This window comes from Ambystoma mexicanum, chromosome 6p (genome assembly GCF_040938575.1).
Source record: "Ambystoma mexicanum isolate Mex_15411 chromosome 6p, UKY_AmexF1_1, whole genome shotgun sequence".
Taxonomy (NCBI): domain Eukaryota; kingdom Metazoa; phylum Chordata; class Amphibia; order Caudata; family Ambystomatidae; genus Ambystoma; species Ambystoma mexicanum.
Window position 1 is genome coordinate 1410461966 of NC_090935.1, and position 20768 is coordinate 1410482733.

The window sequence follows — 20768 nt, forward strand, 5'->3', positions numbered from 1 at the left end:
AAGCACAATCAGAAAATGGGTATTGGTCACCAAGTTTCTATCACATATGAATCTGCTTTCGCCCCAAGCCATCAATGGTCTGATAAAGTAGGATAAGTGCTTTGCCAGTGCTTGAAATATGCATTAAGCAGTGTTATGAGTCTACTGTAGAAGACCTCCAGCCATCTGCTCCCTTGACTAGTATCAAAAGTATATAAATGATGCCCTTCATATTAAGTGTGATGACTTCTGCTGATATAACATATCATTAACAGCCGGTCAAGTGGCACAGCGAGTAGAGCGCTCGCTTTGACACCCGTGCAGAGCCTGTTAACGCAGGTTCGAATCCCGGCGGGGCCAAACTCAGCCTTTCATCCTTCCGAGGTCGATAAATGAGCACCACACACCGTGGGTAATAATAAGCAGTGCTCGGATACCTGAGGGTTTGTAGCGCTATATAAAAGCCTAATTATTAATTAACCCTCTTTACCAGTCTTCGGATAAGTAAATCCTCATATTCTTTATAGAATGCTGTGGTGAAACCACCTTGCCAAGGTGATTTAAAATGAGTCAGTGAATTGATAACTTATTGTATTTCCTTTGCTTGTTGTCTGTTGTCAGATATCTTGATGTGTTTTTGGGACATGAGGTATGTCAATCATCGCGAAAGGAGATATCACTTTTCACTCCGGGGATTATCCCCATATCCTTTAGCACTTTCGCAGATTTCCACCTTCGGACCGTTAAGGTTAGTTTCTCGGGTCTATCAGAGGATGGATTCCCACTTGTTATTTCAACCCTAACTCCAAAAGAATAAGGTGCATTGCCAATCAATTGGGACCAATGTGTGGGTTTAATGTGCCAGGCTTCGAGGTGTTTGCGACAGCACCTTGTACCAGATTGGTTAGGCTATCAGGTAACCTGAACCCCAATTTCAATGGGTGTGCAGCCAAATAAGGTAAGCAACACAAAGAAGGAGAAGCAGTAGCTAGAGTCATTGCAAGAACACAATCAATGAAGCAGTCCAGACCAGGTTACAAGGCTTTTGTTATTTTGTTGTTTCTTGCAGCAGCTTTATGGTCTGGCATACATTGAATTATTAGTTAGGAAGTGTGCTTGGCTGAGGGTTGACAGGGATTTGCAGAACATACAGGGACTCTGCTGACAGGTGCTGGCACAATAAGTTGCCGGTGGTAGCTGTCTCACTGTGTCATATGCTGTGGCTCCCCAATTTACTTTGGCAATATCTAAGCTTCATTAATGTGAAGCATGGAACCATTCCCAGGTCCATACACAGTCCTTTTCTTCTGCCCAGTACTTTGATAACAATTAGCTGGCCAAAACTCTCAAACAGAGTATGGAGGTCTTGGGGAAATAGCCTCATTACAAGTTTGGCAGTCCAGTAACTACGGTACCGGTAAGCTTGCCGGTACCGTAGTTACCGGACCGGCAAACTACAAGTTCTGCTCTTGGGTGCCTTTACACCCACCAGGGCGAACCTGGCGGGCGTACCCACATCCGTGGACAGAGCATCTCGGGATTCACCAGCACCATTCTGAATGGGGCTCAAATGGGAATGGGGAGTAAAAGTTTCTGGCCCCTGGGAATGGGGAAATACAGGGTCCACCAGGGTTATAATGGCTGGTATTTCCCCATTGCCAGGGGCCAGAAAAATTCACAAATTTGGCGGTAGCCTGCCGGTTTTACTGGCAAGGCTACCGCAAAACTTTTAATGAGGCCCGACAACCTAAGTAGTTTTACCAGTCTAAGTTGGAATGTGTTTTGGAAGAAGGAGACAAGTTTAATTACATTCAAATAAAATAGTAGTCTCAGAACAAAGTGAATGATTAATAGTTCACACATAAACCCGCTTGCAAATATTTGATTTCTGATCTTTAATAACAACTGAGCAATTCTGCTGGCAAATTCTTTTTTTGTGCCTAGATTAGTTCATAGAACAGAGATCTGTGTGGTGAAATGGACAAACAGACTTGGATGTAAATGAAAACTATCAGAAGCCCTTAAAGTGGGCAACAGATATTGTTCAAAGCACAGTGTGGGTGGCATCTGCTTCTGATATACTGCTAAATATGTGTCTTAAATTACCTCTGACCCTGGCTTGAGAAACTTCCGTGAAAGTGAAGGATGTGTGAGACTTAAGCAGAGCTGCTCAGTCAAAGGTTCAATCTAGGGCGTGGTAATGAAAACCACCAACAAAACAAGACCCCATAATTGTTCTCCTGGTAGCAGCTGCAATCACAGTTTACACTAGTTCAAGTGGATAATTATATTGAATCTGAACCTGAGGACATGTATATGATATGATCGTTTATTTAAATAGCGCGTATACACAATGTGTTCCAAAGCGCTTCACGACAAGGGAGAGAACAAGGGAAAATACAAAACATTTTTACAGGCCATGAACAACAAGAATGTGAAATTAACGATGGTACTCCGCCTAGCGACATTTCAGATAGGGCAAGTGCTAAGACACAGATAGGAAGGAAATGGGAACAGACAGGCGACTAAGTACTAGGCCTGACGACATTTCTGGTAAAGCAGGAGAATTACACAAGGTGAGGGAGAGGGGAGGAGGGAGAGGAACAGAACAAGCGTCTATCGTACTAGGCCTGACGACATTTCAGATAGTGCTGGAAAGGAGGTGGGTATACACTAATTAATTATATAAGGGATAGCAGGTTTACATGTGAGGATATCACAAGATACGACATGTGCTGCTAAAATAAAATAATCTCTACAGTACTTACTCTGGTCCTCCAAGGGTGGAGTTGGCCTCTGCCCATACCCATACCCTGACCCTCAGGCAGCTGATCTTATTCTTGCTCACAAATACAATGTGGTTCTCCTGCACCCCACTCCATGATTTCATGAATTTCTTCCCCGCTCCTTTTTCTCTGCATCATTCCAAAAGCAGGGGATGAGGAGCAGGCGTTATTTAAAGAGATATATTTAATTATTATCTGTTCAAAAGAATTCTGGATTTCTCTCGATATCCTGATCTGTCTCTCCTAAATTGACTAATATATGTAATGTGAAATACTGTCCGCCGGTTTGTCTTTTCCTTTTTTTTTTTGGCTTTGGAAATTAGGTTGGGGGACCTGAATGGAAATTGAGGTGAGTGAAAGCTGCATATAACTGGTTCAGATATGCCTGTGTCTGAGAGTGTTGCCTGGCTGACTGCTGGTGTTCAGGTATGTTCAGTTTGTTTAATTACTCAACCGGATTACAGAAAGTATTCTTGATTGTATGTTAGCTTTAATGTGGCATATCCATAATAACAATAAGAGTTTGCATTTCACAATGGGCCTCGTTACACAGTAGGCGCTAGGGGATTACCGGTACCGGTAAAGTCACCGGTGCAGGTAATCCCTTAGCGCCCTACTACGAGGTCCCTCAGCGGGTCCCGTCCTTAACGCCTGGTCTGACCAGGTGTTAAGGACGGGACCGGCTAAGGGGCTTCAGAGCTAATAACGGTACCTCAAATTGCGGGCCCGTTATTAGCTCCTTCCCCATTCCCATTGAGCCCTATGGGGGCTCAAATGGGAATGGGGAATGGTATTTGGCATGGGGACTTACCGGGTGCTCCAGGGTTGGAATGACCTGGTAAGTCCCCATACCGCCTACCCTGACCCAGTATGCGGTAAGGTAGCAGCCATGCCGCTAACAGCGGCATGGTTACCTCCTACCGTGTAATGAGGCCCAATGTCTCTTCTTTACCCCCCTGCGCCCTGGATGGAGGATGAAAGTCTCTTGCCAAAGGTATGAACATGCTCATTTTAACATATAGCAATCACAGGACCTCGACTGGACATTTCCAATAGAGCAAACATCTCTTACTATACAGCAACACAACTCTTGGTACTCCCAAAGCTTGCATGCAAAATTACAGTAGGCTTGTGCAGGCAGACAGGGCATGTGTAAACTGCATCGGAGCATCTGTGAGCCGATGATAGCTCAGCGGGCATGCGCTCGCCTGAGAAACAAAAACGACACGAAGCAACACAGGTTCGATCCCCGGGTCCGCGCTTAGAAACCTCTGGGTATTAAGCGTGTTATAAATACTCAACTAAGACATGTTCCGGTAATGCCGCCTCGATGCTCCCAGGCTGTGTGAAAATATATAAATAAATAAGGTAATGCATTAGCACGGCCACCAGAGCAATTGTAAACTGAATGCACTTGTGCACGAAAGGACATTATTTCGCCCTTCATGTTAGTATTTGTCAGATCCACGAATTGGAACATATTTGGCACCGGTCATTGTTAACATTGTGTTTGGATGGCTGTAATATGATGTATAAACAGCAAGTCAGGGACTGGTCTAAAGCTGTAAAGATTGCGTATTCCAAAAAGATTTGCTGGCAAGGCAGCTTTATTTTTATTGTGAACAACAAACGATTTTGTTTGTCATGCTTCTGCTTCCAAAAATTGGCCACCCGCAGAGCCCTTGCTGTCAAGATCACGCCAGCTCTCTTTGTGATACTTTTGACTGCGGTTTCAATGTATGTTTTGGTCTCTTCCCTAACTTTGGTTCTGTATTCAGAAGATGCTCTTCCATTCTCTCTCTCAAAAGTCTTTGTTATCACTCTGAACAAGTCTTAATGCCTGTCTAATGCAGTGTGTTTTTCCAGAACATAGTTTTATCTTTGTCTTCCTGTCTTTCATATCTTGCCTTGAATAGTGTCACCACTATCCTGGTTAACTCAGCCCACCATCTGGGCTTTCCTATTGCATCCAACCATTCCATGCATTTGCAAATATTTACGAAGGCTCGGTGGGTTCGATTTCAGCTTCTGGTACTTCATAGGTTAAACCACTCCCTGACAAATGACCTGTTGGGCACTTAAGATCAGCTGACAAGTAGGTGCAGCAAATATGCTAAATCCCATCAGTGGAACTGTGTGGTCTGAGGAAATGGGGGTCATTACGACCCGGGCGCAAAGGGATACCGGTGCCGGTAATCTCTTTGCGCCCTATTCCGAGGTCCCTTTGCGGGTCCTTCCTCAATGCCTGGTTTCCTTAACGCCTGGTTTTACCAGGCATTAAGGACGGGACCCGCAAAGGGACTTCAGAACTAATAACGGTACTGCGATTTGCGGTACCGTCATTAGCGCCTTCCCATTGAGCCCTATGGGGGCTGAAATGGGAATGGGGAATGGCTTTTTCATTGGGGACTTACTGGTCCCGCAAAGTTCAGACTAGACCGGTAAGTCCCCGTTGAACGAGGGCGGACACGGTACAGGTACTGGTGCTAGTCATGGCGCTAATAGCGCCATGACTAGCACCAACCTAGGAATGAGGCCCAATGTCTTGAATATATGTTTGAGAAAATGGGATCCCGTGGTTAATCGATACATGATGTGTATCTCTCTCAATACTGGCACGGGATACTAAAACGTTACAACTGCAATATGCAGTAACATCAGGTATATTTCTTAAAGATCTGTTCAGCCGAGTCAGCATCAGCTACATGGCAGGTGTGCTACAGGTTGTGTGTGCATTTTTTAACCATGTCAGTGTTCACCCGAACCACTCAGGAGGATAAGAAAGAGCTAACGTGTCATGTAAACTAAGTACTTGTACTTTACGGTGGAAATAGAAACAAGTGCCAGGGATGACTTATTGAAAGTCATGTAGCTCTTCTGAGAAGGACTACGGAATCACATGTCCATGACATGTGTTGCAGCCATGCAGAGGCGTCCTTCTTCGGCCCCGTTTGGAGAGTAGCAGGTATTTGAAAAGAGGTGTACAATCCTATAAAAAGTAGAGCAGTGCCGATATAAAATGATTTTCTGTCATAGGGGAATGGGTGGAACACATTTAATAAAATTCAAATGTCACATGACGAGTATTGCAGCCATGCTAAGAAGTGACAGTCCTGTCCGATTAAAAATATAGCCATTTTGAAGTGACATATCTTGCAATCCCCTTTTAAAGTATAATAGTCCTTATAAAATATACAATACTATCCCATTAAAAGTTGAAGCATACAATGCTATGCCATTTAAACTAAACCATCCCTGCCAAGTAGTGTGTCCCTACTACATTAGCAAACTAGCAGCTCACTTGATGCATGGAAGGTTAAGTAAATTCTGCTGTGAAACCAACCCTTGGCCTGCATTTGAACAGATATGTGTGCAGCAGACACATTCACCCTCACAGCAATCTCACCAGAATTGGAAGCTTGGGTCCACAGATTAAACCTAGATCTCTTTTGCAGGAACGTTAACTGAATGAGATGTGCTTTGCACCATGCTGGTTTCCTCAGGACTTGGGCAGTGTTAGGAACAAGTAGCAATCGCCGAACTTCAGAGTGGCATCGCTTGACACCTATAAGATAATGAACGATCTGTCCTGTAAGCAACTAAAGCGCTATTTTCATAGGTCGGTGCCTTTGAAAAGTAGGTAGGGCTTGAAGACTCTCAATGGCATGTCAGTCATGTGGGATCGAGAGTCCGTGAACGGTGTCGCGATTGAACCCAGTATGCAGGATGTCTCCTAGAGCAATTCAAGAAGAGGGAGAGAAGAGAGAAGAGAGACGAGATCATACATTTCTTCTATTCTTTTTTTTTTTTTTTTTTTTAATTTAATCGAAAAGAAGAAAAGTTTTTCTTGCTTCTTCAGATGCGCCTCTGCGCTCTCTTGTAGGGTTAAAAAAAAAAAAAAATTTTCCCCAGTGTCTTCAAGTTCTTCGTTGACGTAGCGTTACTATTGGATGGGTTAGTGTTATCCATCTCTTCTCAGGCGGGATCAATTTGTGGTGCTTTTGAGATCATTTCGAAAGCCAGTTCTATCAACTTTACCATTACGATTGTCCATCTTGTCATATCTCCCGAAATCAATCTGCACCATACCTCTTCTGTATCTAGCGTGGTCCCCCCTTTTCACACATGGTAACAGGTATGTGTCTCTATTCTGGCGGGTCCTTGTACATTTCAGGACCAGATGTTTCAGTGTTTCCACTTCCTCTCTTATTCCGCATAGGCGACATCTATTGTCCGTCTTTGGTGACCTAATTGTCAAAATTTGCTGGGTCCTTAGTAGGTTCAATCTGGCCTTTAGAAATGTTTCTCGCATTTTTTTGTTAGGAAACTTCCTGCAATAATTCAGCGGCATTTTCACTTTATTGTATGTCGGTGGCAAATGAGTGAGTAGCTTATTCGCACTTGCCGCTTCTATCGATCGAATCCAATCCATGAGTTCTATTTTTGTTTTTACTCGATTAGGGTTAGCTATTAAGTCCTCTTCTGTACATGCGATTTCTCTCATAGACTCTTGGATTGTTGCCACCCATCTGTTGAGAGCTTTACAGTTTCCGTCTTTCACTTCTTCTGCGATCACTGTGAATATTGGGAGAGAGACTGCCATTATGATTTTTCTATAAAACCTTAGCTTGTTCTGTTCCACCATGGCCGCAAGAGAGACCAGACCCAATTCCCTTCTTATTGCTGGCATCGACGTCGACTTGGGTAAACCCAAGACAGATTTCCACACGTAGCCTTCCAGTTTTTGCCATAGTGGTTGGGGCAAGTTGAAGTAAGCCTCCATACCATAAATGATCGCCGGCACCACCTTTGCGTTATAGAAGTTTATTGCTGGCATAATGGAGAATTTGCCAAATTTTTTGTCGATCAATTTTGTTTGGACCGTGAGCCTTTTCACTTTGTCCCATAGTTTGTCTTGCATTGTATTTTCCACTGCTGATCCATCTATGGACACCCCTAGGTAATTTAACTTTTCCACTACTTCTAATTTACACTCATCGAGTCTCCATGTTGGTGGGTTTTTTTTTTGCTTCGTCATCTTTTTTCCCATGACCAGCACTTTAGTTTTTGTTGTGTTAATTTCGAGGTTATTAGATTTCATGTATCTTGCCAGATTTTCCAGTTTTCTCTGTAGGCCGATGGGCGTCTGATCGATGATAATGGCATCGTCCGCATATAGCAACCTCGAGATACTTCTTTTGCCAATTTTGGGAGGGAAGCTTCTTATTGTTTCTTCCTCTTGTTGGTAATCTCCCAAGAAGGATATAAACAAGGCCGGAGCTAGCGGACAGCCTTGTTTAACGCCGCGCTGGACCATTATCTCGTCGCTCAGGGCGCCTTGTTTACTTAGTTTCACTCTGATCTTTGTATCTTTATGCAGTGCTATTATGGGTCCTGTGATAGATTTTGGGCATTTCCATTTCTCTAATTTGGACCATAGCTTTTCCCGGTCGATTTTATCGAAGGCTTTCGATAGATCTACAAAGGCCAAATAGACACAGGGTGCCCCTTCTCTCACTTTTGCTTTCAGAATTTGAAGTATTAGAATATTGATGATTGTACTTCCATTTTTTTGAAAACCCGTCTGGAAGATGTCAAAACACGGCGCCTGCCTTGTCCAAGTTCTAAAATGGGTTAGTAGCTGCGATGCATATATTTTTCCCACTATGTCTAATAGGGCTATGGGTCTGTAGCTTTCCGGGTCTTCCCTTCCGCCCTTTTTATAAATAGGCACTATTATTGCCTTTAACCACGTTTCTGAGACCATTTTTGTTTGAGCACAATGTGTGAAAATTTTACTTATAATCGCTGCCCAGGCTTTCGGTGCTTGCTTCAGCTCAACATTAGTCAGTCCATCTGGTCCAGGGGCCCTTGATGTTTTCAAGTTGATTAAGATTTTTTCGATTTCTTCGGGATCTGCTACGTCTACCCATGGTACTGTGTGATTAGTTTTTTGGGGTAGTTCTCGCGACTCTGGTTGTTGGAATTGCGACGTTAGGTATGTTTTCCATCTTTTTTCGTCGACCGCATTTGTTGTATCTGTTTCTTTTGTAAGGTTAGATGTTTTGATTATTGACCAAAAGTCACTTGATTTCTTCGAACTGAGACATCTTAGCATGTTTTCTGCATCCTGCTGGTAGAGTTGTAACCTATGTTGCTTTACCCACTGTTTATAGTTCTTCGACTCCATCTTCCATTTTTCCCAATCTTCTATGGAATCTGTTTTTTTTGCGTTTTTTCTCAGTCTTCTGACAATTTTTCTTTTTTCCACCACCAATCTGTCGTATACATGTGGGTTGGTCGATTTCTTTTTCGATTGACTTCCCACAGGTTTTCTAAATGGGATCAGTAAAGGTAAATAGTTCGGTCGTTTCATCTCTTGCATTTTAGTTGAGTCTGGCATTGCGTATTTTTCTGTTATTCTTTTAATCTCTTCTTCATTCAAAGAAACTCTTGATTGTTGCTTGTTTATGTCCAAGTTATATTTATATCTTGGGTTTTGTAAGTGGTTGCCTAACCATTTGCATGTTAACATATTATGGTCGCTCTGTGTTGTTTTAATGACTTTAAACTCCTGGATCCGTGTTGTTAACTCAGTTGCCACGTATATGTAGTCCAAGGTAACGTTCAGGTTCGAATTTTCCCAAGTTGGAATGTTCTTTTGTTTTGGGAACAATTTGGCGACGTTATGAAGGTTTCTAGATTTGATCATGGTTCTCCAAGCTTTTCCTCTCTCTCGCGTGGGTTCTCTGGATTTTCCTCTTTTTGTCGTTATGGTCCACTCTCTGCAGTCCGTATTTAGATCTCCGCACACTATGTAATAAGCACTCTCATATTCTGTGTGTAGATGATCTATAAGGTCTTCCATTTTCATGCAGTAGGATTTAGTTGTCATTTTTAAAGGGTTCCAGTACGTGTTTATTATGATTATTTGATTAGTGTGCCTTTTCTTAAGTCCTTCCCGTTGTTCCGTCCATGCGGTCATCAGGACAAGCATTTCATAGGATTCGTGCAATTTTATTGGAGTCGACAACCCTGCTCCCATTTTTATCGCTGTTAGAAGACCCGACGACGGACGTCCAAAAGTTCCTCTGATTGCTGGTGAAATTTCCACTGCGAAACCATCTAAGCTGGGTTTCACTTGAAGCCACGTCTCTTGGAGGCATATAATGTCCAATTGACCCAGGTCGATGGTTCTAGGTCTAGTTAGATGCACATGCCCCCTTGTATTCCATGAACCAAGTATGAAGCTAGTCAATTCTTCTTCTGGCTCTTCGTACCGGATTCTCCTTGTTATGGATGTCGGAGTTTGTTTTTGTTGCTAGTTTTCAGAATTTAAGTTTAGTGCTGCTTTAATCCAGGCCACCGGTCCAGTTCCTGGTGCTTTGGTTTTTGTATTCACCAGGACGGGCTTTCCCCCCTTCTCCTTTCCGCCCGAAGGACATCTATATCTCGGACTTGCTTGTTGTTTATCGGATCTGGTATCTCTTCTTAGTCGGTGTTTACTTGTCTCTGTTCCCTGTTGGTCATTTCTTCTTTGGCCGTAAAGTTTATTGTTCTCATTTCTGGTTCTTTTTTGGTATTCTTTTCGATATTTATCGTGTACGTATGCTCTTTCCCTGCTGTAATCGTCAACTTCCTGGTTTTTTCCGATTCTGTTTCTTCGGTAGCACTCTTCTGTACGTGATGTGTAACAAATTTTCCTTTCACCTTGTCGATTGAGATAAGAGTCTAGGTTCACTGTTTGTTTATCTATGGTTATTTCAGTTAGTTCCAGCCCATTTTCCTCCATCACTCTGCCCACTATCGTATCCATATTTTGTTTACATTCTTCTTTCAGATGGATGTATGCCTTTGCAATTTTTCCTCTATGGTAGGGTTCCACTAACATGATGTCTTCTGTCCTTATTTTTTTTAAGGACTGCATTGTGCTCATTATTTTCAGGAATGTCCTCCTGTTCAGGATCATGTGTTCTCTGTTCAAATCTAATTGGGTAACTTTAAATATCCGTACTTGTTTTTCTGTTTTATTTGTTCTTACTTTATCATTATTGTCGTTTGATTTTGTGTTTTCTTTTTGGTGTGTCGTTGATTGTCTCCTTTGTTTATAATCTCTTGAATACTTATCAGTATCTTCCTTTTTATCTTTTTGTTTTTCCTTTTCAAGGTTTTGTTGTCTTTCAATCGTTTTTTGTTTTTTCTTAGCTTCTGAGATTGCTTTTTCTTGTACTCTTTCTTGTTGTTCTGATTCTTGGTTATCCTGACTGACCTCAATGACTGAGTTATCCGAAGCCGTCTCCCAATGTTGGGATATATTCATCATATTTGTATCATACATAAAATCTTCTGTCGATCGTGGGGAGCTCATCTTTTTCTCCTTTGTTGCCCATCTTGCGTATCTCTTAGGCTAACCTTTCGAGTCTTTTCTTTATTTTCTTTTTGTTTGTTTGGGTCTTGCTGGTTCACCTTTTCTGCCATCTCTTGTTTCTGCGTTTTTTCGTTGTTGGTTAGTTTTAATAGGACTGGAGGTTTTTTCTTAGCCTTAATGCAAAGTCCTGATTTAATTGGGTATGGCAGTTGACCATTTAACCCTGGATCCTTCTCCTCCTCATCTCTGTGACTTTCCTCCGTCCTTCCCACTGAAACCCCCTTTTGTGAATTTCTCGTTTTTTCTTCCTCTTGATTCTTCGTCATGGTTAGGCTCCTGATTTGCTTTTTTAACTCCTCCACTTCTTTTTCCCAGTCTTTTTGTTGATCAGTGGTCTTACTTTCTATTGATGTCATGCAGTTTTCTATGTGTGTAATTTTTGCAGACATCGATGCTAATATTGAAGTATTGTCATGAATACCTTCTTTAATTGCCTCGTATAATTTATAGTATGGAGCTAAGGCAATTGTTATGGCTGACATGATGGTCATAAGATCTGTTTTTTTATTTGGTGTTTCTTTCTGCGTTGAAATAGGTTTTTCACTCAGCCTTTTATTGTTTGTTAGTTTTGGCGTATTGGGTGTTTTTCTCGGGGTTACCATTGCTTCCATGAATAGGCTGTCGCTCAATCTGATTTTATGTACTTCCGTCTCTGTGGACGTTTGTTTTGTTATGTCTGCCCCACTATCTCTTAATTGGCTCTTGTCATGTATTGCTCTTATTTTGGCAGGAGTCTGTTCTTGATGGCTTGGATTTAATTGCCCTTTTGACCCGTTAGGCCGCAGATCGATTAGCCACATGTCTTTCTCTTGATGTGTTTGTTTAGGAAGGGTTGAAACTTCTTCTCTAATAGATGCCTGCATGTTTGTTAGTGACTTTTCTTGTGTTCCATTGTTCCTTTCTTGTAATATATCGACCGTCTTATCAGTCTGTCGGCTTTTTTGACTATGTTCTTCTTTTCCTACTGTTTTTTCTTGTTGTTCTTTCGACGTACTTTGTCTTCGAAGTTCATCTCTTTCTACTATTTGTCGTCTAAGTTCTAATGCCGCTTTTCTTTTCTCCATAAGGGCTTTCGTTAAGTCCGAATTCGGTGTACCTTCCTGGGCTACTTCTGGTTCTAATTGATGTTGACTAATTCCTAATACTGGCTCCGTTGCAGCCTCTAAGATTTCCGCATCGGATACCTCGATTTCTGAGTCCCGTTTCCGTTTCTGTTGGTTGAAGAAAAAAGCTTTTAAAGTTCCTGAAATCGAGGGTGGTGGGGGTCCTTTATGTTGCTTTAAACGACTGCTTTCTCCTGTCAGGTTTACTGTAGCTACTTTTTCGAAATTACGTTTAGTTGTTTTTATTACATTGCTATTTTCTTTATTTTTTCTTAGCCACGCTGTTTTGGTTTTCCTTTATTCTGTTTAGCCTTATGCTCTTTTCTCCCCGGGTCCATGTCCGAGTCTGAAGACGTAAATTCGCTTTCTTGCGAACTTGTGTCTATTCCTCCTTTTTTATTTACTTCTGGGTTAGTGGTATTTGTCTGGTCATCTATGATGTTTTTACCGTTTACTATTTTTTCTTTGGGCTCTTCGTTTAGGGTCACATTGTTTTTCATTATTGCTGGTATCTCAGAACTTTCTGTTGGGTTCGGTGCACTTTGAATCGAGGCTCGGGCTAAATTCGCCCTAATTGACTGATGTGCTCTTTCCTGGCTTTCCTGATTGTCGGGGTGCTCTTCGTTTGACAATTGGACACACCCCTCTTCCCTCTCTGCGGTGATCCCTGTCATTTCTCCTGCTTCTACCACTTGTTGCTGGTCCTCCTCACTGCACTTCGTGGGCATCTGTACGTGCAACTTTGCTCTAGAGTCAGTATCGCTTGAGATCCGTTGAGGGTCCGTCACTGTCTGCCCTATGGCCGCCAGTGCCAGAGACCCACTCGCCCTGCCGGCGGAACTCGGAATTTTGGATGCCTCTTGCTCTGGTAAGTGGATTATTTCTGTAGACAACATTTCCTGTGCTTTATACTGTTCATTTACTTCATGTACCACCAAGGGGGGGTTTCTTTCATTAAATGATTTCATCTCTGCTACGGCTGACTTTCCTGCCACTTTTGTAAGTGCCTTCCTACGAGCTTTTAGGGCTTGTGTTACTCTGTTCATTGCCTGGGTTCCTTCTTCGCTCACGACAAGTTTTTCTTTTGACTTTTTTGGCGGGGATTTTTCTACTTTGTCGCTCCTCAGCCAGCGCCGGGATTGTTCATTATCCGTGTCTAGATCCCTGGTTTCACTGGCTTTTTCTGGAATTTCTTCTATTTCTCCTTCGTTGAAGAGTTCCCGATGAGCCATCTGTTTAGTCTTACGTGGACCGTTCTTTGCACTCGTCAAGGTCCGGACCATGCACCCTTAACTCCCGCGGAATCCTGTTGTAATTATCTGGTAGAGTTTGAACACTGCCCTTATGGACCAAGAGTTCCGGAGTAAGGGAGTCCGAGAGGTAGATCAATGCGGTGATCTGTAAATACAGATCCTCTTCGGCCAATTTTGATGCTGGGCTGACGTAACTAGGTGTTCGGAAGGGGATCAAAGGGATACTTCCTCCGCAGTCTCCCCAAAAAACGGTAGCGCACCCTAGCGCCACAACAGCCGCACAACAGCCGTCGCCCTCTACTCCTACCGGGCTCAACGCCGCGAGGGTGAACGCGGGTGCGTTTTCAACAAGTTTTCACTCACGTGATAGGTCACGTGATCGCGAGCGGTCTCCGCCCCCTCCAGGGAACGAAGAAGCTGCACGCTTTGCAGTGGCCAGCCCTGTAGCCTCGTAGCCTCCAGTTAACAGGTTAGTACAGCAGCAAATCTTGTTTGTGTGGAACAAACGCAGCGCTCGCCTGAACGCGGGTGCGTTTTCAACAAGTTTTCACTCACGTGATAGGTCACGTGATCGCGAGCGGTCTCCGCCCCCTCCAGGGAACGAAGAAGCTGCACGCTTTGCAGTGGCTAGCCCTGTAGCCTCGTAGCCTCCAGTTAACAGGTTAGTACAGCAGCAAATCTTGTTTGTGTGGAACAAATGCAGCGCTCGCCTGAACGCGGGTGCGTTTTCAACAAGTTTTCACTCACGTGATAGGTCACGTGATCGCGAGCGGTCTCCGCCCCCTCCAGGGAACGAAGAAGCTGCACGCTTTGCAGTGGCTAGCCCTGTAGCCTCGTAGCCTCCAGTTAACAGGTTAGTACAGCAGCAAATCTTGTTTGTGTGGAACAAACGCAGCGCTCGCCTGAACGCGGGTGCGTTTTCAACACGTTTTCACTCACGTGATAGGTCACGTGATCGCGAGCGGTCTCTGCCCCCTCCAGGGAACGAAGAAGCTGCACGCTTTGCAGTGGCTAGCCCTGTAGCCTCGTAGCCTCCAGTTAACAGGTTAGTACAGCAGCAAATCTTGTTCAATCCTTTGATTCTCCTCTGAGATGGCCATCAACTGTCAGAACTGTGCTGTTAACAGTATAGAAACAACTCATAGAAGTGCATGTACAGTTTTAATGATAAAGTAAATACGACCTACTGAAAAATTCTGGCCCTGTTCCCTTAAAAGTATATAATTATTTCTGAAATGTTTTCACAATGTCTGTACTATTAGAATTGTACTGACCCTGGTAGAACAAATGGGTATTCTGACCCCATATACGTACCAAGCCAATCGGGAGGCTCAAAACCGTTCCCTGCCAGGTCTGAGGTAAGTACCCCTCTGCGCTACCCCCTGTCTGTTTCCTCCCATCCCCTACTTCCACATCCCTGCCCCATTTACCTGGCGCTCTCTTGCCCCTCGCTGGCACTGGGAACACTAGTGTTCCCGGTGCATCCCTGAAGAAGCAATGGCCACCATGCAAAGGGATGGTGGTCCATGTGTAGTTCCCTTCTCTCCGATCCATAGGGGCCATCTTGATTTGTAGTTTTTTTTTCAAATTGAGAAACAGTAAAAATGTGTGCCGGGATACTAATAGCAATAAACCCCCTATGGCGGGTGCATTACCAGGGCACGTAATGCCCCAGTCTGACGTTAAAATGGCCCAGTAATGCCCCCACCATCTGGGTTTATTTCTTAAGTATTGCTGCCCACCATTGTAGTGGTGGTATCTCCTCACATTGCCTACCAAAGAACAGATTAACTGCCAAAGATGTAGAGAGGGGGGATCAGACTGCATGCCCAGTCTGTCTTTTTCCTCTGTGTCAGACCCCCAAAAAATGATGGTACTCTTTCTCACAATCAAAGGGACTGCTACTATGCCAGTGTGTACCGATGTAGGTGTTACATCTGAGAGTCAAGTTGTGCTAGTTGAATGGCTGAGGTCAGAGTGCAGCTGGTGATTGGGAATGATTTAACTGGCATCTGCAACACAATCTATGATACATGCACAACTAAGTGCCTGAGTCACAGAACGTTTTCCTATGGGATTGCAACATTATAAAAACGCTTCTGTGAATCCGGCCCTAAGAGTCACTCTATTTTGTGCTCCCACCTTTTTTTAGACCCCCTGGGTATTGAACCATTGAATTCCACATTTTGCAACAAGAAACAGCAAACATTGCCACACAAGTAAATGCATTTTGCTGCATGTATGCTTAAATAAAATAGTCACATAGATAGCTACTAATTCAATCAGTCGAAATACTTCATTTCAGCTGAACGCCATAAAAGCGAATATAAGCAGCGGGCATAGTAATGAAATAAAACATGTTAAAGCCATTACTAGTTTTAACAGTAAATATGACCATGAAAGCATAGGAAACCCACTTGAAAGTATGAAGTGGAAATGCATTGCTCGATGCAGCACATCCATGAATATGTAAACATACCAAACGCATTGGCAAAGTATGACATGAATAGTCATGTAAATATGTATCAAACGCATTAATAAGTATAAAATGCACTTACATTATTAGGCCTAAAACATTAATTAAAAATATAAATAAGCACAGCGATAAGTCATAGCTAGATTCTACAAATTACACATTCCTTAAACAATAAAACGTTGCTAATACAGCACTTCACCAATGTGTTCCATCTCTTCAGCTATGACCTGTAAATATATTTCGCAACTGCGAACACATATATATCTTCATTGGATCTTCTGCAGAGTGCCATAGCATCGCTTATTGTATTAACTCTTAAATAAAGGAGCCTTGGCCTCAGGTGTCTCCTTCCATAGTGAATGTAATATGGGCACGCTAGAAGGAAATGCTCTATGGGCTCACACCTGCCACAGCAATGTGGGCATTTAGTAGACTCCTCAACGTTCCACTGGTTCCTTATCTCGGCCACAGGGAGGTATAAAGTATGCATGAGCCTTCCCTTCATGATGTCTAGGTAAGATGTGCAACCCCTGGTGAGCTTATTTTCCCAATAAATAGTTAGAGCAAGGGAAGTGGTATTGGAACTCAAAACATCTTGCTCACACTTTCGCCAGTTGGCAGTTTCTTTTATGCTGTCCGTTATCAATTTGAGACATTCCCGGAGCTCGCTGTGTCCAGTATCATACAATGTTTTTTGGCATGCGCGAACCATGGCAAGGATGAGCCACCCAACGGCCCCAGGACCTCCTTAACCGTCTCATTATGCTTTTCAAGATTAGTGCTGCTCCATAATCTGGTCCAAAACAAGGCTGGTCTCAGAACAGCCACATGCTCCCCCTAAGGCAGTCCTGTTTCTACATGCATGTGGAGCATTGATGCACCAATTCCAGGGCCTACATTTATTCAGGAGGTCATTCACAATCACACCACAAGTGTGTGACAGTTGGTGTGTCCCCACAATTAAGCTCCATAGAGAGCAGCCTGTCTAGCTTGGGTTGTGTATGCCTGCATCAGTGGTGCCATCACTCTATTGCCATACTCGGATGAACGTTTCTTGATGGCCCCACCATATCTAGCAAGTGATGCTCCAGCTTTACTCATTTGCTCGGTCCATTGAGCCGAGCTGGCGAACCTCACCTCCAAATGATCATAGAATCCTACACGTTCGATACTTTCCCTCCCTAACTCCAGGTTACAGCACATCTTTTTTTTTTTTGTGTAGAAACCATAGACTACTAAGCTTACATTTCTATTGTGCATGCTGTGCCTGTAGATAGAAAACAAACTCCCACAAAGAGAGATCCTTCAAATAAAAAGTATGCAGGGGTTTGGGCCAATTGGTGCGTTGGACATTGGATATCAGAACCAGGCATGCAGTCGTTGCTCTAACTGCTGAACCCATATGCATGCATTAGTAATGGCCGAACCTCAAACCCTCACCCATAATGATAGGCTCACAACTTGTTTCAAGTGTTGGCAATAAAAAGGCCATAGGATTTTATTGTACAGATATGGGTTATGACAATAACAATATCACATATTATGATGGTATCATACTTTTGGGCACCGGGTCCTGGGGTTACCCTCTCGGACCCATGCCGCCTTCTTGTGTCCCACGACTTGTTGTGGGCACCGTACAGTGCCTTGTACTTCTTTTTGTTCTCCTCCCCTTTTGTAGGGTGGGTGGGTTCTGTGGTAAAGAAGCAAGAAGATTTGGAAGACACTGGGTAAACAGTGAACCTCCTGTTTGCTTGGGTCCCCGTTCAGGGTCCACAAACAGATTGTGTTTACTCTGAGCATGCTGCTCTCATTTATAGGACCCCGGGAGACCCTGGGTCTTTGTTGTGCATGTGGTGGGGGCCACTGTTGTCGCAGCCCCCGGCCGGATAGCCGACTGTCTGACCCCCTGGTGGGGGCAGATCTTTGAACCTGGGCCCTGCCTGATGGTTGTTTCCTTATGGCGCTTAGCACTTTGCTGTTTGGAGGAAGGGTGCGAAGACTGTTCGCACCTTACCCTTCCGTGGCTTTTGTGCTGCCGAGACTGCGTGTCTCTGTAGCTGGGGGGAAGGAGAGGAGCAGGCGCAGGGGGTTGGGGCTGCCCCTCTCCCAGCTGCCGATGGTAACAGCAGTTACCCTGCCTCGCTTGAGGGATGCCCATGCAGCATTGCCCAAAGCTAATGGCAATACGTGACAGGTGGGTAAACTACAACATTTTGTGACTTTTAGCAGTATATCACACATTTTGCATCACACTTAAAAATGAACATGTTTGCGCTTTTTATTTCAAGCTAAATTATGCAGAATCAATCCTTGTACTGGAAATTGATTGAGCATTTGAAATTAGTCCAGCTTTTAAAATCTTCCCCATGTCTATCAATAAAACTACCAGCCTCTTCAATGAAACATCAGAAGACAAGGAACACCCAAGAGTTGGATGGAATAACACCTCACTGATGAGCAGGAAGGTTAACAAAAACAAGTCATGGGTCCTGTTATCTGTCTGTGCCTGTCAAGGACCCTAGCCACTGAAATGTTCCAGAACATTTGCAGTCCATGCTGTCAGCATTCAGCCCCCTTGAAGTTTATAGGGGTGCAACACTTCCAGCACCCCTAGCTCCAGCGCCACTGTCAGAAGACTAGATTTCGGTGCCATGACATTGCTAGCCAATACCCCCACTCTAAAAAACGGTTTCCTTGCCACTGTTTCAATGTGATTTTCTAGAGGCGTACTTTATGTCAGCAAACATACGTGCATCTCTACCTTTACTTCAAAATGGCTCGTGCACAGCCCACTCATGTTAGAAGCTGCTGAACACATGCCTCACCCGTGATGAGACTAAACAGTAAACTGTTCTGAATCAAGACAAGGATCGCTGAGATATACTGAATAATACCCTTCCATGTACTGCTACATAACATGGACTTTCTTATTCGTGTATTTAACAGGATGGTACAGCAGGAAATGCTGTAAAAGAGACTGGGAACAATCATTATCTGCACTACATCATTAACATAAAACATATTGCTCCCGCACTAAGAACTACACATTTTTAGCGCTTCTGACAACATAAGACTTCCAGGTTTATGAAGATAATTGCCTTATAACAATAGTTCACAAATGACGGACTACAACAAGAGGTATGTTAATTATACTGTACTGATAAATATGCAAGTAATGCATGAACAAAACTCAGTTCAGTCTCATGAAACTCAAGACTCTTTAGAGTATTGCCTTGTTTTGTGATATCATTATTCCTTGCAATTGTCAAGGATAATCTCATTATTTTGTTTTTCGCTGCCCTTGTCTTTTGTCTCTCTCTCTTAGCAAATAACTATATGATCTGTACTATATATATGGAAAATGTCAGCCCTTTCTTCACATTATGAGTTGTATGTATAATGAAACTAACATAACAGCATAGATGCCCTATCCTGAGTTATTGCAGAGCTCTAACTCAACAACTATACACTAGTTACTGGCATTAAAACACAATGGCCCTCATTAGGACCCTGGCGGAGAGGGGTTTACGCCAGCGTAATGCATGGCGTACCTCTCCGCCAGACTACGACATTCCGTAGCGCCATGGAGATTTTTACGCCTGCTTTTTGCAGGCGGAAAAATCCATGGCGCTACGGGACTTGTTGTTAATTACGCCACCGTAATTTACGGTGGCGTAATTAACGCCTTCCCCACTCCCATTATACCCTATGGGGCAAAAATGGGAATGGGGAAGGGTAAATGGGGATTGGGGACTTACCGTCCCGCCAACCTCGGAATGGGGCGGTAAGTCCGCCAACCCCCATGGCGGTATTGGCAGCTCTGCGCCATGGTCCATGGTGCAAATTGCACCATGGACCTCCGCCAGGGTCGTAATGAGGGCCAATAAATCAAACGTTCACCACAACTTTGAGAGAATAAATGTTTGTCTGGACATAATGAAGACTGCCTTCCCAAGACAACAAAATCTATTCCAGAAGTTCCTGAAATAGTCAATTTCTTCCATATGCAGAAAATATTTCTCCAGCTCTCACTTGAATATGCAGCATTGTATGGTTCATCAATATTTAGAGGCAAGGAGTGAAATTGGCCACATTCGTACTCCGAAATCTGTCATCAGCCTTTGAAACCACCAATCAGGATCTCTTCCCCACCCACCCCACACAGACAAGTATTACACGGAAAGTGTGCGCTGGTGGCTCCAGCTTCCCCACTCAAGCAGCTACGCACTGGAATGCTCTGCCAACTCACCTAAGACTTATTGAGTCGCACCTAGCCTTTCACAAGGCTATCAAAACTAGACTCTTTGTCTAACTGATTATGTAATTTCTGCATATATGCCTGCCAATGTGTAACTAAGAGCCCCCCGGGCACCTGTCTGTAATCTTAAGTCTGCTTATCTTCTGTAACAGCCCCTCGATGCCTTATAGGCTGCAAGTGTGCTTAACAAATGCAAACAAATAAATAAATAAATAAATTCCTTAAACTGTTTTTTGCCTGGTATCATTACTTTCTGCCTGCCTGATTGCAGTTGATAGCGCTTACTCCTTCATCTCATGACTTCGCCTCACACCTGTGATTCCCCCCAGGAGTCCATGCTGTCTACAGTGCTATTTAAAACGTATCTCCAGATTCCTACTCATATAATCTGCTCTCATGACTAGAAATGCTAAAGGGCACTTAGGTCATGATGAGACTACACAGCACAAATAGAACTGTCCAATCAACTCGTACTGCCTAAATAT